Source organism: Panthera pardus, unplaced genomic scaffold, assembly GCF_024362965.1.
Source record: "Panthera pardus isolate Hobbes unplaced genomic scaffold, ASM2436296v1 HiC_scaffold_7, whole genome shotgun sequence".
NCBI lineage: Eukaryota > Metazoa > Chordata > Mammalia > Carnivora > Felidae > Panthera > Panthera pardus.
The window spans coordinates 5,123,555-5,141,703 of NW_026527002.1; positions in this window are offsets into that span (position 1 = coordinate 5,123,555).

The window sequence follows — 18,149 nt, forward strand, 5'->3', positions numbered from 1 at the left end:
TCTGGAAAACAGCCGAAGGTCTACAGCAACCAAGTGAACACTCAAACAGTGTTCTCGTTGTCACGGGGTAGAAGATCTCTGTGGCCTGACCCTGCCTCCCCTCCTTCCTCCCCACCCCCACCCTCCCTTCGTGGAAACACTGCAGAGGGGAGCCTAGGTTGCTAGATGGCTCCGGGTTCTGCAGGGAGCTGAGTGGACCTTGGCCGGGGCTTGCCTGTGTTTGCTGAGTTGGAGCACCAGCACCACCCAAAGCCTACTTGGTTCTTAAAAACAGTAAAAGCCACTTGAACAAGCCTCTGTTGCCTGTGGCAAAAACAAACAAACAAACAAACAAAAACCAAAACAAAACAAAAATCACTTGGGGCAAACAATAGAGAATCCCAAACCCTGGGAGGAAGGTCAGGGAGTAATAATCAATCTTTTTTTTTTTTTTTAAGTTTCTTTATATATTTTGAGAGAGAGAGAGAGGGAGAGAGAGAGAGAGAGAGCGCTCATGAGTCGGAGAGAGGCAGAGAGACAGAGACAGAGGGAGACAGAACACCCCAAGCTGGCATCTCAGAGCCCCATGCGGGGCTCGAACTCACGAACCATGAGATCAAGAGTCAGTTGCCCAACCGACTGAGTCACCCAGGAGCCCCATGGGGAGGAATAGGGGCTTTGAAAAACTACCACATGTAAGGGGGGAGCCAGAAAGAGTGTGCCCAGCACAAGACATGTGCTAAGAACAGGTCAGAAAAGACTCCAAGCTTTCACTTCCTGCCAGTCTTTTGGCTCAGTGCCAGCCGGAAGTATAGGCTGTGGAAAGGTTGTAAACGGGCTGGCTGAGCTTGGAAGGAGGGTCTCCAATATGGGGACAGCTGCCAGAAATCCTTCCACCGCTCTCTGGAGCAATTCACTGGGTATCACGCCGCTGGGATGTGGCAGGAGATGTGTGCACACAACTTATTCTCTTAATCCTGTTGGAGAAAAATAATCATCACAGCACCTGGAGGCACAACTTCAGCATTTTGCAGCTGATGTATATTGTCTTCTGGACTCTGTCTCATAGTTAGGGTATTTTATATACACGTCATACAAATTGGATGTTTCTTTAAAGAGTTTAAGTGTAGCAAGAGGATATGCTCATTTTACAGCTCTTTGAGGTTTGTTTGTTTTAGTTTTCCTTATTTTTGAGAGACAGAGAGAGACAGAGCGCGAGTGGGGGAGGGGCAGAGGGAGAGGGAGTCACAGAATCCAAAGCAGGCTCCAGGCTCTGAGCCATCAGCATAGAGCCCGACGCGGTGCCCGAACTCACAAACCGCGAGATCGTGACCTGAGCCCCAGCTGGACGCTTAACCGACTGAGCCACCCAGGCGCCCCGCTTTTTGAGTTTTGCAACAAGACAACAGTGTTTTACCAACGTAAGATGTGTTTTCTAAAACTAGAAGAAGAAAAAAAAAAGAATGAACGCAAACAAGATGCGGATTCTCTTCAAAAAGTTGATAACGTTTCAAGATGCAAATCTTTGGAGCACTCGTTTAAAACCAACGAAAACGTACAGACTCCTGATTTGGGCATGCGCAAAGTGTACCTTCTTTTGTCATCTCTAGATAGAGAGAAGTCAAATAGAAATCAATAGCATATGAAATGATATTAATGAACAGTAGCAATAAAGTCAGGAGAAATGATGCTGATATAGAGAAGAAAATTTAAAACGTTTTCATGGGAGACCCAAAGCACTAACGCATGAAAGGAGAGAAATGATTTCAAATGGAAATAATGAGTCCGTTCTTTCATCGTCTGGGTGTGGGAGTGAATCGTAAGAACGCGGAAAAAGACTTACATGCTTTGCTGATTTGACATAAAACATCAACACGTATGGAAATAACTGCGCTAGGCAAAATAATGGGTCACTCAGAGATATCCATGACCTAATACCAGAACCTGGAAATCTGTTAGGTCGCATGGCAAAGGGGAAGTCAAGGCTGAAGATAGAATTGAGGTTGCTGCTCAGCTGATCTTGAGGGAGGCGATCCTGGATCACCACGTGAGCCCAGCGTAATCACAGGGTCCTTAAATTGGGGCAACGGTGGTGGAGATGAAAAGGTGCTATGTCGCTGGCTTTGAAGAAGAAAGAGAACCACAATCCAAGGAAGGCAGGTGGAAAAGTCAAGGTCCCCTGGACCTCCGTAAGTAACGATGCCCCACTGATGCTGATTTAGCCCACTGAGATCCATTCTGGACTCTGACAACCAAAACTGTAAAAGAATAAATTTGTGCTGTTTTAAGCCACTAGCTCTGTAGTAACCTGATACGGTAGCAATAAGAATCTATTACAATAACATAAAACTTGACATACGACAAGGAAATCCTCTACCAAGTGTCAGCGATTCTCATAAAAACTGCCCATAAAAACTTGAAATGCCCTGAAATCTTACAGCTCATATATGAAAAAGCATCAACAGAGGTTTTCCCCAATTTGATAACAATCCTAACATTTTACATGCCATTACCAGTTCTGAAGCTGATAGAAACTTCTTAAACTATTAATAACACAAAACAAATTTTGATCAGAGATGCCGGAGGTGAAGACTGAATTATCGTCCTAATTTGGGGATAGACAATTATTGTACAGAACAATTGTCACATGAAGAGGCGATTATGAAAAATGCAGGCAAAAGTGCAGAAAAGAATAACGGTTAAAGAGATGAGTTAGGCAATTATTTAATAAAAATGGGATTTTATTTCGTTAGACTTTCTGACAATTGTGACATTATTAAGCTTTTAAAATATTTCAATTTGCTTTTATTTTCTCGTTCTAAATAAATACGGAATCTTTAGCCTAATTTTACATTTATAATTATGTGGTTTTTTTTCAAAATTGTACGAGCTTCAGTCTTCAGAAAAACCCAGGTTTTCCCTGGAGACCAGGCTGTCTGCTAAACCACCCATGGGCTGTCCCACCCTTTTCTTACCACCATCAGCATCTGCCCTGGAACATAAAGAAACTGAGACTTGGACCAGCCAGGTCACTTGCCCCACTTGGTTATCTCAGAGGCAGGGCTTGGATTTGAACCAGCATCTGATTGCAAGGCCTGCCCACCATAAGGCAGGGCTTCTCAAAGTGTGGTCGGGGGACCGGCCGCTTCACAACCTGGGACTGTGTTAGACCACTGAATCAGAGCCTCTGCGCTGGAGCCCCTGCAAGCCCTTTTAACAAGCTCTCCAGGCGATTCTGATACAAGCTAGAGTCTGATAACCACTGCCATAAAGTATACTAAAACCTCTGGTCTGGAAGGCAAACAACGTTCCATGCCAACCTTCACAGGAGCTCTGTGATGTCACCATCTGTTGTGATTTCTCCTGGTATTAGAGCACGAACCTAGGGGACCCTCAGACATTGGCTCTCAAAAAATTTTACAATGGAATCCTACCTGTTTGCTGAGAATAAAGAAATGTTAAGGATTAATGTTCTGTTCCAAACTGCTAACTAGAATATTCTGTGTAATATAAAGCCAGGTTGGGGACTGCTCAGGTCCAGAATTTCTCCCCTCTTTTCAAGAGCAACTCTGGCCGTGAGGCGACATCTTGTGGCAAAATGTGGGCACTGCATGATAGTAACTTCTAGGGTGGATAAAATCAGGGTGGGGGTGTTTTGTTGTTTTGTTTTGTTTAGTTTGTTGAGTTTGTAGCTTTTTTTCCCCCTCCAACTTCCCACAGGCGAAAATACTTTTGTAAAAGACAAGGAAGTTTTAGAAAAATAAGTTGAAAAAAAGCATAGAAGAAAGCACAAAACAAGGAGAATGTTTTGTTTGCAGATTCCAATGGCTGTAGATTTTCTAAGACTTCCTCTCACTTCTGTTCTCATCTTGGGCAACAAGTGCCTGCAGACTTGCACAGATCCTCAGTTGAATTAGCACTGCACTGCTTAATGCACAAATTGTAGTCCCACGATCTTTTATTTTTGTAGAAAGGGCTTCCTTTGTCAGTCTGCCAAAACACCCAAACTGCATGTTTGAATGCAAACAGAGATTCTGGCTGGGGGGTTCTCAACCGGCCACCAGGAAGGCTAAAAGATACCTCTCACCCAATCACCATGCACTCTTATAAGATTTCTGTTTATTTAAAATAGTTGTTTGCTGTTTGTGTTTTGTTTTGTCCTGTTTCGCTTTCTTATAATGAGAAAGAGTTCACTTAGGAACAAATTGTTCCTAAAACAATTTGTTGCTGAGTTAACCCGAAGGTATTAAGCAAACAAACAAACAAAACTCTCTACATATGTTTTTTTTCTTCTCATTTACTTTGCATTTGACATTTCAGTACCATTTACACTGTACTATCGCAACAATTAGGTGGTGAGGCTTTAAAAACTCAATACAATGGCTAAAAGAAAAATACGTCGCTGGTTAGAGACAAACTAATCACAAAGTAGGAATTCAGTCCACCTGAAAGGCAGATATAAGCATTAATTTGCATTACAAAGTGTGAAAATCATGTCCCAAAGAATGAAACAAATTGAAATGAAATAACAATCAACTATTAAGCAGTTGCCTAAAAATGTATTGAAAAATTAAAAGAAGCAAGATGTAAGTGATCACACGCCATGATTATTTAAGCATCAAATTTATTATGACTCTAATAAAAGTGATTTTAAAATAATTTTTCTTCCTGGGGCACATGGGTGGCTCAGTCGGTTGAGGGTCCGACTGGCTCAGGTCATGATTTCATGGCTCCTGAGTTCGAGCCCTGTGTCAGGCTCTGGGTGACAGCTCAGAGCCTGGAGACTGCTTCGGATTCTGTGTCTCCCTCTCTCTCTGACCCTCCCCCACTCATGCTCTGCCTCTCAGTCTCTTAGAAATAAATAAATGTTAAAAAATAATAATAATAAACAAGTAAATAAGTAAAATTTCTTCCTATCATCATCTCTAAAACACAAGCATTTCACAACTTTCTAATTTTGTCTTTAGAATTTTTATTTATTTAGGTAATTTCTACATCCACAGCGGGGCTCAAACCTAGGACCCCAGATCAAGAGTCTCTCATTCTCTTCAGACTGAGCCAGCCAGGTGCCCCTAGCGTTTCACAACTTTTAAAGTTTGTATCTTTGGAAGGTGGTTGAGAGCTCTTAGGCTGCTTGTTAAAAAAGAAAATCAAACTGAAGGTTGCTGGAGGGGTTGTGGGTGGGGGGATGGCTAAATGGGCAAGGGCCATTGCGGAAGGCACTTGTTGGGATGAGCACTGGGTGTTATACATAGGGGACGAATCACTGGAATTTACTCCTGAAATCATTACTGCACTATATGCTAACCAACTTGGACATAAATTAAAAGATAAAAAGAAAAAAAATTTTAAAAGAAAAAAGGAAAAAGAAAACCACAGGCCCAAAAGGGGATCACTTAGATTAAGGTCTCAAGTCAATAAACCAAGACGTAATACACAACCTGACTATAGTCTCAGCCCCCCAAAAATGTAATCTTTAACCAGTCAACATGAAAATTTCCTGGTGGGCACTAAGAAATTACTGATAGACCCCTTCCATTTCCCTTGGGAGGACGATCTTGCCTAAAACAATGGATTCTTTGCTATTAATTTCCATTTTTTTCCACTCCCTCCTTACTTTAAAAGCCTTTCCTTTTCTGTAGCCCATTGGAGCTCCCCTCTGCTGTCTACACGCGAGGCTGCCTGATTCACGAGTTGATTAATAAAGCCAATCACAGCTTTAAATTTTATTCCATTGAATTTTTGTTATTTAACATACTCATCTGCAATTTAAGTGCATGGAATTATAAATCAGTTGACTGAATCTTTTTTATTTTTTTTTTTCATTTGCAGATTTAACACAGTTTTGTCAAAATACCATTGCTTTTAGTTTTCAGTTGTAAACTTTAAGGCATATCAAAATCATTATTTAATTATTCAATTACATAATTTCTGGGGGAAAGTACTTATTTCTTTCTGTTGTGACTCATTAACAAGCTCCAGAAAAATCGGAAATCTCGTTTTCTTAAATTTCAAAATGTAGATCGCTCATAAAAGGATCTAGCTGTGGGGACATCCATTTTTCTTCATATCTTTCTATGTCACCATTATAGAAATCCATAAAAACCATATTATGATTTGCGATCAAAGACAAAGAGATTCTCAGGGAGAGAAACTTCTTGTGGAATTTTACCTGGGTGGTTTGGGGGGGATGAGAGGAGAGTAAGGACTGTTCTTTCCCAGAAGAAAGCAAGAATCAATACGTCTAATCATCTAATTCTTTAGAAAAGAAAATTGAGATTCTGGGAGGCTGGGTGCCTGAGGTTAAAGAATAGCCAACTAGTATGTTAACTCTTTATTAATTCAACAGACATATATTGAAAATAAATATATGCTGAGACAGAGCTGACGTCATAGACACAAACGTGAATGTTAAACTTGTATGCCTCTCACCAGGTGCTTAGAACCAAGGGGATGTGGTCAAACACACAGAAAAGAGTGAGTATTCTTTAACGAATCCACATGCTTTGTCAAATCTAAGAGACCTTCAGTTTTTTAGAACACCCTTAATTTGTAAACCACTAAGAAAACAAGCTTCTAGTTAAACTATGATGCACTTTGATTGTAAAATGCGTATCCCACTTTCAGAAAAGCCATGCTTGCAATGTGCTAACGACTATCATAAGTACTATAGGCATATTACCACCTGAACGTATACAGCAACCCCAAGAAAGAGGCCTTATCACCATCATCATCATCCCCACTTACTTGATGGAGAGACTGAGCTACCTCAGGGTTAAGCGCCTGGCCAAGGTCACACAGCTAATAAGAATTGTGACCAGGGGCACCTGGGTGGCTCAGTTGGTTAAGTGTCCGACTTCAGCTCAGGTCGTGATCTCGCAGTTCGTGAGTTCCAGCCACGTATCAGGCTCTCTGCTGTCAGTGCAGAACCCACTTCAGATCCCCTGTCCCTCTCTCTCTGCCCCCACACCGCTGGTTCTCTCTCTCAAAATAAATAAATAAAAATAAACTTAAAAAAATAAGAATTGTGACACAACTAATAAGTGACCAAGATTGGAAGGTGTGGTTTTTTTTAATGTTTATTTATTTATTTTGAGAGAGAGAGAGAGATAGAGAGAGACAGAGAGAAAGTGGGGGAGGCACAGAGAGAGGGAGACAGAGGATCCCAAACAGGCTCCACGCTGTCAGCACAGAGCCTGATGTGGGACTCGATCTCACAAACTGAAAGATCATGACCTGAGCTGAAACCAAGAGTTAGACACTTAACCGACTGAGCCACCGGGCACCCTTAGGAGGTGGGCTTTACAGTGCACACGTACCCTGCACACCATCTGCCACCGGGGCCCTGATGATGCAGCTGACAAGGAAGCGTGGGCAGACCACCCAGGAGAACACCCTTGGGGAGGGCACAGTCTGAGTTTAGGGAATCGGGGAAAGCGAATGGGTAGGTTTCTGAGAGGGTGATTGACAATGCGCAACCATAGCGAGCATTTGTTTGTGCCTGAGACACCACTCCTCCTTAAGGCCCACTGTCCCCTGCTCGTAAAGTGGCGTCATAGTCAGAGTCCGGCCCATCCTTCACCTGCACTGCATGGGGTGTCGTGGGCATGTCCCCACCTCTCTGAGCCCACGTCGCTCATTTAGAAATGCAGACCTACCATGCAAGGTTCCATGAGGATGTCCTAAAAAAGAGTGAAGAAAACACCTAGTGAAAAAAAGCACCTGAGAGGTAGCAGATCGTCAATAAAGTGTAGCTGGTTGTTACTTTCGATAAACATAGAAGCCACTGGCCCCAGAAAGTGATTCTCAATCGTTAATAACACCCAACAACTTCCAAATGTTGGCCAAATCAGTGACAAGCACCAGCTGCCCAACCCCCCACACCGGCTCCGCAAGCCTTCCAGGAAGCCAAGACCCGGCCCCGGATTTCAGATAGGGCACGGGGAAAGGGAGATAAGGGCATCCCGGCCCCTCTCAAGGGGAAGGTTCTCCCACAATGCAATGATTTATGCAACTTGAATATCCCATGATGCACGAATGAACAAGCAAAGTGTGGTGTGGCCCAAGAATGGAATACTATTCAGCCTCAAAAAGGAGGGAAATTGTGTCACACTAGCGAACCTTGCGGACCTTAAGCTAAGCGAAATAGGCTAGACACAAAGGGGCGAATATATGATTCCACTCATTTCAGGTACCTAACATTGTCAGATTCATGGAGACGGAGAGCATGGAGATGGGCAACTGGTAGTTGTCCAGGATTCAGGAGGTGGATGGCATTAATGTTGCACAACAATGGAAGTGTAGTTAATTCTGAACTCTACCCTTAATATGGTTAAAGTACTACATTTTATGGTGTGTTTATTTTATCACAATTCAAAATAAACAGTTATTTTTAACGAAATGCTTTGAGGGGAAGCCGCAGCTCTGCCCACACTCAAAGCTTTGCCGCTGGTGTGGGAAACACACTCGGCAGGGTTCTTTTTTCCCAAGATCCAAAGGACACCACTTTGTATAATAGTGTTATTTTGCAAGAGAATCCACTCTTATTTGATTCCAATAATGAGGCTGATATAAAGTAAATAGATTCCATCGAGGTCTTTCCCTTGAAGAAAACTCATCAAGAAGATTTACCTGGTACTGGCTTTTTCTTTCTCCAATATTCTGCAGACAAAGTCAAACCACGGGCCGCCATTAGACTTTTAGCCCACCTGACAGAAATGGTCTAAGAATATTAACAGCTTTTTTCTTTTTTTTTTTTCCTTGTTAAAGATTTTATTTTTAAGCGATCTCTACATCCAATGTGGGGCTCAAACTCACAACCCTGAGATCAAGAGTCATATGCTCCACGGACTGAGCCAGCCGGGAGCCCCTTAACAGCCTTTTTTTAAACCAATCCATTGGCTGAGAGAGGAATTGGGAGTGTGATTTCATACTACAGGTGGAAATTCTCAAATGAATGGGATTTTTCCAGGAAGGCTTTACATCTAACCATTAAGAAAGCTAAATTACTTCCCAGAGAAATACTTACATCTGCCAACATTAGTTGCTGAAACTGTCACTGAGCGTTTGCTCATGTGAGTGAAGATCCCATCGTAGCTATGCTTTTAAGAAATCTAAAGATAAAATCATACTGAGACAAGGAGTTCCTCCTGGCAGAATCAGTTCTAAATTCAAGCCACCCACACTGGAGGACGCTGTCTTACTTGTTTACATCTCAGGCCATGGGGACTTGGAGCCTAAAAACCTTAAGACTCCTGGTGGCTCGGTCAGTTAAATGTCCAACACCGGCTGAGGTCACGATGTCGCGGTTCACGAGTTCGAGCCCTGCCTTGGACCCTTTGCTGTCAGCATGGAACCCACCTTGGATCCTTGGTCTCCTTCTCTCTCTCTGTCTCAAAAACATGAGAAACCAATGTTCCTGACCTTATCCTACAGGTCACTTCCAGGCTGCATAATGATTCAGTGATCCATCTAAAATCCTTTTATTAGATTCCTTTCAGCTTAAACCAGCCAAAGAGGATGTAGATGTTTGTAACTAAAAACACTGGCTAGGGGCGCCTGGGTGGCGCAGTCGGTTAAGCGTCCGACTTCAGCCAGGTCACGATCTCGCGGTCCGTGAGTTCGAGCCCCGCATCGGGCTCTGGGCTGATGGCTCGGAGCCTGGAGCCTGTTTCCGATTCTGTGTCTCCCTCTCTCTGCCCCTCCCCCGTTCATGCTCTGTCTCTCTCTGTCCCAAAAAAAAAAATAAAATAAAAAAAAAATAAAATAAAAACACTGGCTAATACATACATATGCAAAAATGATTCTGTCACAAGTGGCCAATACCGAGGTGACGTATTTAGACAATGCAACAGCGGGTAGGAAGTAAACCACATTAGGAACCCATAAATTAATTGATGTTGTGCAAAATGTATTTATTCAACAAATGCTATTAAGTGTCTTTATGTACCGGGGATGGGTGGAATTGGTGAGTATTTCTGTCTTAAAATTCCTATTCATCTCCTATTACTTTTGGAAAATACTGTATATAATAGTATTTAAGGTCTATAAAATATGTGCATTATAGTAAGAGCTACAATATGCTACGAAATCATTTTAAGGCTTTGGTTATTGAAGTGAAATTCTAAATGTACCTAAATGAGTTTAAGCCAAGTTGGCCGTGATGTTTGATATTTGCCTTTAGAGGAACTTATTGGGTAGCAAATGCCAGTTTTCCACCATTTGACATCACTGATATGAGAAAAGGGCGCTTTCCTTTGGACTCCTGCAGAGGTGCTAGGTCCCATTATGAGCAACGGGATTTAGAGAGACCTTGAAAGTATGACTTTATTAGGATTCTGATTTACTTTGAGGGCTATTTCTTTTGCTTCCAAAGCTTGTTTATTAACTTATGATTCCAGTAAGGCCCAATCTTAGGGAGGAAAGACGGCCGTCAACCCACCAGCTCTGCCCCCTCCTCAAGTGGCAGGTTTCAGTGAGGAAGAGTATTTCCCGTAACCATATTGAAAACACTTAAAAGCATACAGTTAAACAAAAACCAAAATGGCTGCACTAATGCTTCAGCAAAGCTCGATGTTAAAGCAACCTTTTTTCTCTGATCTATGAAGCTCCTTTCCTCTCCTTCTTAGGCTCAGGAACCCGGTACCACCCTGAAAACAACTAAGGAGTCAGCACTTGCACAGTTCCTGTGGAAACCGGCTAGACCCTGTATTCCTCTGTGAACCGCCCTCCCACCCAGCCCATTCCTTCCTGGCAGTTTTTTGAAGGCCATCACCTGCCAAAGACCATCCTTTGCCCAGCAGAGCAATAAAGCCATATTGTTCCTCTTTATCCCAAACTCCGTCTTCACGTTATATTCTGGCTCCGAAGCACAGAGGTTGGTTTTCGACAACAGTCTCCGAGGGACTTCTGTCGAGTAGATTAAACACTGACGCCTACTTTCCCAGCCCCGCTCACAAGCACAGAACATTTATTTTCTTGTCTAATTACAAAACAGCATTCTTATCAAAATAAACGTATGGCGTTGTCGTACCCAACTGATAAGAAGAGCTCAACAGAAATGCTCAACTGGACGGAAACCACGTCTGGAATCCGACGTTCTCTGAGAGCAGATGTCCCGAGTTGGGACACTTCCTCATTGTACTTCTCTATCCCGATCATCTTCGGAGATTACCTGATGTCAGGCGTGTCTTTATCCCAGGTCTGTTGGACAGAGATGCCTGCGGTTGGGGCTAAGGATCTTTCTGTTTTGTTATAATTTCTTAGAAAATTATTTTGGAGGAATTATTCCTTTAGTAACTGTTTTCAAGACCAAGAGTTAGCAAATTACAGCTAGAAGCCAAGCCCCACCCACTGCCTGTTTCTGTAAATAAACTTTTATTGGAAAATATGTACACCGAATTGTTTCTGTATGTCTCCAGCTGCTGCCGTTATAACGGCAGCGTTTGAGTATTTGGGACAGACTGCACGGCCTGTAGAGCCTAAAATATTTACTTTCTGGCTTACGCAGAAAAAAAATCACCAACTCCGGATCTAAATCATGAAAAAAACTGAAAAGATAACTTAGACCAGTGTAAATAAAGCATATTATACTATGTTTGCACTTGAGACAAATAATATAAAATTTAATGAGTTTATTATTTCTCTTTACTGTTCTTTTTTTAACCTCTATATTTTTCAAGTATTGTAGAATGAAGATGTATACATTCTGTTAACAGGAAAAAAAATATATAATTTATTTGCTACACACAAAATGGCATAACGTTATTTGAAGTTAGACCGTAAAGCTGTGTATTGAAAATCTTCAGGGCAACAACTCAAAACATTTCTTCAAAGAGGATCCATAATAATCCCACAGTGGAAATAAAATGGAATTATGAGTAACTGTGGGTAATTAGTACAGATCTAGAGGCTGAGAGATTTTTTCAGAGAAGCGGGCTAAATCTCAAGAAGAACTATCTTATTTAATCCTTACGTCATGTTGGCTGAAATTAAAAATATTACATTTCCGGTATGAATCAATCTACACAAGTTCGTACAAAATGCAAGAAGAAATGAGAGCCCAGTGAACTGAAGTGTTTCTGAACACCTGGAAAGTTGAAAGCTGAACCGTCACAGAAGAGAGTAGGTGGGGTTATATTAAGGCCACAAGAGCTGAAGAGAAGGACTGGATAACTTACCATGGAGAAGACCAGCAACAATGACCTCTGGACTCAAAGTGGGGGTTGACTCTGCTGTGTAGGTACACCCAGCATCAGGCAGTTGGGGACAAATGGTTCCACATAATAGGAGTATAGAATGAACCCAGGGAGAATGTAAAAAAGGTATTTCCCAAATTCTTTTAAAGGAAAATTGCTCAAGCTGTCGGGAAACCTTTGCCAGTGAATACGGTGCTGATCAGTGACATCTTGGAATACCTACTGACTTGGGGGTGATGTCCAACTGCCCTGATCAGGAAGAGGTTTGTGTAGGAAATCTACTACCGAGGACAGGATTCTAGCCTCACCGGGTAATCTTCCGCTGGGCAGTGGGCACTCAGAGGCCGCAGGAGGTGCCACCATCTGTGATATGTGGGGCTTGATGGCAACAGTCTACATCCGAGAAGATCGGGATTCAGTGATCAGGCACGGTGGGACATCTGGAGGGGTCTGAACTTCTGCAGGGCCGGGCGGGGGCCTTATTCACCACTTCCCGGAAGTGCCTTGCTCAGAATTCACTCTCAATAAACATCTATTGAATTAGGTTAGTTTGGAATCAATCTTTGCCAGTGACTCTGTGAAAATATCTGAATTCAAAAAAAGCAAGACATATGTCTACACTTAAGGATAGTAAATCTTTCCTGAATGATAAAGCTAGAAACAAGTAAATCTTACATCCGCTTTCACAGTTTGTTTATTCATTCAACGAACATATAGTAAGCACCCACTCGTGCCAGGAATGATGCTGTGCACTACAGATGAAGTAGTGAGTGATCTCTGACCGAATACGCTTACAGTCTTGCCAGAGAAACAAGGTATTCTAATACAAGGATAGAATTCATATAATAATAATAATATAAAGTAATAGGGGTGCCTGGGTGGCTCAATAGGTTAAGCGTCTGACTTCGGCTCAGGTCATGATCTCGCAGTTCACGAGTTTAAGCCCCGAGTTGGGCTCTGTGCTGACAGCTCGGAGCCTGGAGCCTGCTTCGGATTCTGTGTCTCCCTCTCTCTCTGCCCCTGCCCTGCTCATACTCTCTCTCTCTCTCAAAAATAAATAAAACATTAAAAAAATAAAAATAATAATACACAATAATTATCTGTACTATATATTATTTCTATTAATTAATACAACACATTATAATTATGTATAATATAACAATTTATTATATATTAATACATAATAATTATATTATTATATATTATAATTCATATGATAGTATAATTCATCTAATAATATAATAGTAAACATGCAGGCTTATAGAACCCATAGCTCTAAACACTCTTTGAAATGTTATTTCTTTGAAATGCTACTAAGTACAGATACCTTGGGGCACCTGGGTGGCTCAATCACTCCAGCGTCTGATTCTTGATTTCCACTCAGGTCATGATTCCAGGGTCATGGGATCCAGCCCCGTGTCAGGCTCTGCACTGAATGCGGAGCCTGCTTAAGATTCTTTCTCTCTCTCCCTGTATAGACACTCTACCTATATTCCATAAGTACTGTTGAGTATATCTATGTTCCAGGAAACTGTACCACTTGAGATATATCCTATGCTTTTCTCAGCTGCCGACTGCTGGGGGCAATATCCTGTATGGCGGAGTTCTCTTGTTTATCATATAAATCGATGCTCATAATGATGTTACAGCTTTGTAAATTTGTCAGTATAAATACGCGTGCGTGTTTAGGGGCTATTCAGCAAATATGTGCCTTTGCTTCCTCGGGGAGTTTAAAACGTGTAACTGCATCAGAAATCACCACAAGCTGTGTTCAGAGACTAAAAATGGTATTTGCCTAATTTCGCAGATGCCAAAATTCTGAGCCAAATTATTCTTTTTTTTTTTTTTTTTTTAATTTTTTTTAATGTTTATTTTTGAGACAGTGAGAGACAGAGCGTGAACAGGGGAGGGGCAGAGAGGGAGGGAGACACAGAATCTGAAACAGGCTCCAGGCTCTGAGCAGTCAGCACAGAGCCCGACGCGGGGCTCGAACTCACGGACCGTGAGATCATGACCTGAGCCGAAGTCAGATGCTCAACCGACCGAGCCACCCAGGTGCCCCCTGAGCCAAATTATTCTGATTCTGATTCCTAGAGTCTGAGGAAGGATAAACCACCACCTTCCTTTTTATAGCCGGAGAAAGGTTCAGATTTCAGTCTAAGTGGTCCCCGTCTGTGGCTCCCTTTGCGTTTGGTGTTCCCTCTTCCAAGCACTTAAGTCCTCTCTGGAGAAAAGGAGCCCGCTGATGTCACTTTAAATACACTTGGAATCCACTCTCTCTCATTTGGGTTTGTCATCGGTCCTGCTTAGAATGAGGCTAGAACTACGACCTATGACTTACCCCCTTCCCGTTGCACACTGAGCTCGGCTTGAGCGACCCCATGAGGACAGAACATTTGAAAACTGAAATGCAAACATTTGTATTTCATTCTCCACTAATTTACCAAACCTGATGCCTTACCCTGGATGGCGTCTGGAACAATGAACCGCATTCCTACGCGATCTCCCCACGCAGGAGGGACATTGATTTTTGTCAATACACTGGTCAGTGAATGAGCTTGTCTTCAGGCTGGCCCAGGGAGGACCACGAATCGACCAGCCTGGGAAGTGAGAGGGAAAGTCAGGAGATTCTCCTGGAAACTGACAAAACTGTCATGTCTCAGACACAGGCAAATTGGAACTAAAATCTGGAGTTTTAGTTCGAACAACATGCTTCTTTTTCAAATCTGACTTGACTGGTGAGACTTCAGCTTCAATGATTCTTTGAATCATTGAATAAGGAATAAGGAAAAACGCAACCTAAGTTGTAAGCAATTCCACATTTGTGCTGAAAGCAAGGCATGAATCATAGTTCTCCCAATGTGGACTGTGCATGATGATTGAACACATACCAAAACTGAGGGCAGACTCCCCCGCTGGAAACAGTTTTTACGGGATGACGTAAAATAAAATGTACCAATGTCATCAACTTGTTTCTGACAAAAGTAGTCTGACTAATTATTTTGGTGTTTACAGAAGATTGGATTTTTCAACTTTTCTTCCAACTCTTTCTTTTGGTATCATATAAATATGGCCTATGATGACTTTGCCAGTTAATGACAAAATATATTGAATGGCCTTCAACCGCTGACAAATTTTTCTTCTTTAACCGCGGTGTGTATGCATTAATGGAAGCAGAGTCAAGGAAAGAGAGAGTAACAGAGTTCTCCATCAGAGAGGTAACTGGGCAAATACCTATGTTCTGAAAACATGCAATCTTTCCTAAGCGATCTAGGGTGGAATCAAAAGGTCTTCTTTCACAAATCGTCCTTGTAGGAGAATTCAAAATAATTTACGTAGATTTTCCCTTGTCCAAAAGATGGAACTTAATCCCCACCCCACCTCTTGAGGATGGGCTACACTTCATGACTCGTTCCCAAATAATAGAGTAGAGAAAGGGGAAAACAGTGATTCCGCAGTGGACAGACCTAGCCAACATCTCCTTAACCAGGTGATGAAGATTCACAGTATCTGTGGTGTCATGTGGATGTGATATAGTCCCTGATATCACGTGGCAAGAGGAAAACTTCCTCTCCGTGTTTGATCTTCATTCCTAAAGCCCATAACTCCCATCTCACCGTGAGAAAAACATCAAGCAAGCCCAGACTGGATTTGCCTGGCTCCTACTCCTTAAGACTGTCCAGGTTATAAGATAGAGGGAAGGAAAGAACTGTCACAGGCCAGGGGAGACTAGGGACAAGACGATTAAATGCAATATGGTACCCTCTATTGGATCCTGGAACAAAAAGAGGACGTTCGTAGAAAACCTGGCGAAATCCAAATAAAGTGTGGAATTACGTTAATAGCAATGTACTAATGTCAATTTCCTAGTTTTGATGAGTGGATCACAGTTATGTATGATTTGAGTGATGGGGGAAGCTAGTGAGGGGGACACAGGACGTCTGTACTATCTTTGCAGCTTGTCTGCAAATCTGAAATTATTCTAAAATAAAGAAATAGCAAGATAAAAAGGAAAACCACGTAACATTAGCTGTTCATGGTTAATGTAAGGAAAACACAGATTGAAAATGTGAAAGTATGACCAGCTTGCTAAAAACCAAAGAAAACCTGGTTCTTTACTTTTCAGCACAATTATAAGGGATCGACACCTGTCATGAGTTCATTACAGTACTCAGCTCTTTTTCTATTTTTCCTTCAGTAAGACTCAAGTACATTAAATTAAAACAAAAAAGGTTTTCTCTTTTCTTCATTCTAGATTTGTTTTTAATCACCTCGGTGAAGCAGAACATTGTTGTCACGACCATTTCCACTCTCTCTGTGGCTCTATGACTTCCCAGTATCCATTTGATCTTATTTCAATAATAGTACCTCTACTGTTTTGGAAGCCCCATTGAACAATGTCTAGTAAGACTGTGAATCAGATTGTAAAGCGCCCCCCACCCCCAGCCAAGGCAGGACATACGTCCAAAGTTAGGACAATGCTACTGCCTGCCTAGCATCTGAAATCTGAACAGAGGGACATAGCCTAGGCCACTTTGTCATTTCAGTAGTTGGGCTCTCATAAGTGTGCTACCTAGACTGCTTAAATTTCCCCAATTCTGTTTCCTAGTCTGGTTCTCCAATCTTCCATCACTAAAGGAGCTCTCTCATTCCCCAAACAGAACTATTTCTCCCACAGGCCTATTACAGAGCCAGCCATTCACACTGTTCCTCAGGAATGTTCTGGAACATGCCCATTTGAAGTCAATACATGGAAGAAACTAAGTTGTTCGGCCGAGCAGCCTGAGGAAATCACACTACATTTAACATTGGCCATTAACGTCAAAAGATTCTCTTCTGTGTGTTAAATCATCGCTGCAAAACTTCCGGATACAGTTTACAATTCTTTTTTGTTTTGTGAGGCCTTGTGCAAGTTAAGAATACCTGGTCAACTGGAGAACTTTGAACTCTGACTATTTGATGATATTAAGGAATAATGATTAATTTTTTAGAGGCGATAACGATATGGTCATGTTAATTTTTTTGTAAAGAGTCATGCCCTTGGAAGTGTATACTAAAGCATTTGTTCATTAAATAAATGGCTGAAATTTGCTTCAGAACGACTCAGGAACAGAGAAAAGTGGGTGAGGGTAGAGAAACATGCCAAGAATTATCGACTCTGGGTGGTGAATATATAGCTGTTTTCTCTTCCATACTATTTCTCTACTTTTGTGTGTTTGGTGTTTTCCATAATTTAAAAATATGATAAAACAATGGCTGGTCATATCTGAATTATTCATTCTTATTGTTATAGTTACTATTAATAGCAGGATTTTGTGAAGTGTATTTACTGAGTTGATTGAGAGATGATGATTAGAATGGTACACACCAAGAATTTTTACTCCTTATATCCTGTGGCTACTTGCCCATCACAGCCAAGCATACAAAGTATTCTAAGAGAAGAAGGAGAAAGTTGAAGTGAATTTTCCCTTCTTCCTCCGAAGGGATACATTTTTAACTTCTTGTAACTATGAAAGTCTGGATCTGAGTCTAAATTCCTAATTTTATGATAGGACATAAGGGTTAGGAAATAGATCTACTTATTTATGAGGAACTCAGATGTCACCAAAGGCATTGTGGTCCTAAATTAATCTGTATGCACAGTACCTTTCAAGAAATCAGTTTGACATAACGTTTCCAGTTCAGTAACTTCAGTTTAGAGATTATAGCTAATTGGGAGTTGCCATTGTTGTTCTGTTTTGATCTCTGACCTTTGAACCTAGGGGAAGTATTTTTTCTATGCTTTCTGATATGCAAAGAAGCAAGATTAGAAGGGCAGCTATGGCCATGGCATTAGGATTAGCCAAATCCCTAGAAAAGCTGCACTGCTCAAGGATTGTCATTCCCATAAATTCCATACGTATTAGCACTGGCATCGCAGAAGGCAAACCAAAAGCTTGTCTCGTCCATATCTTGCCACTTTTTGCCCAAATT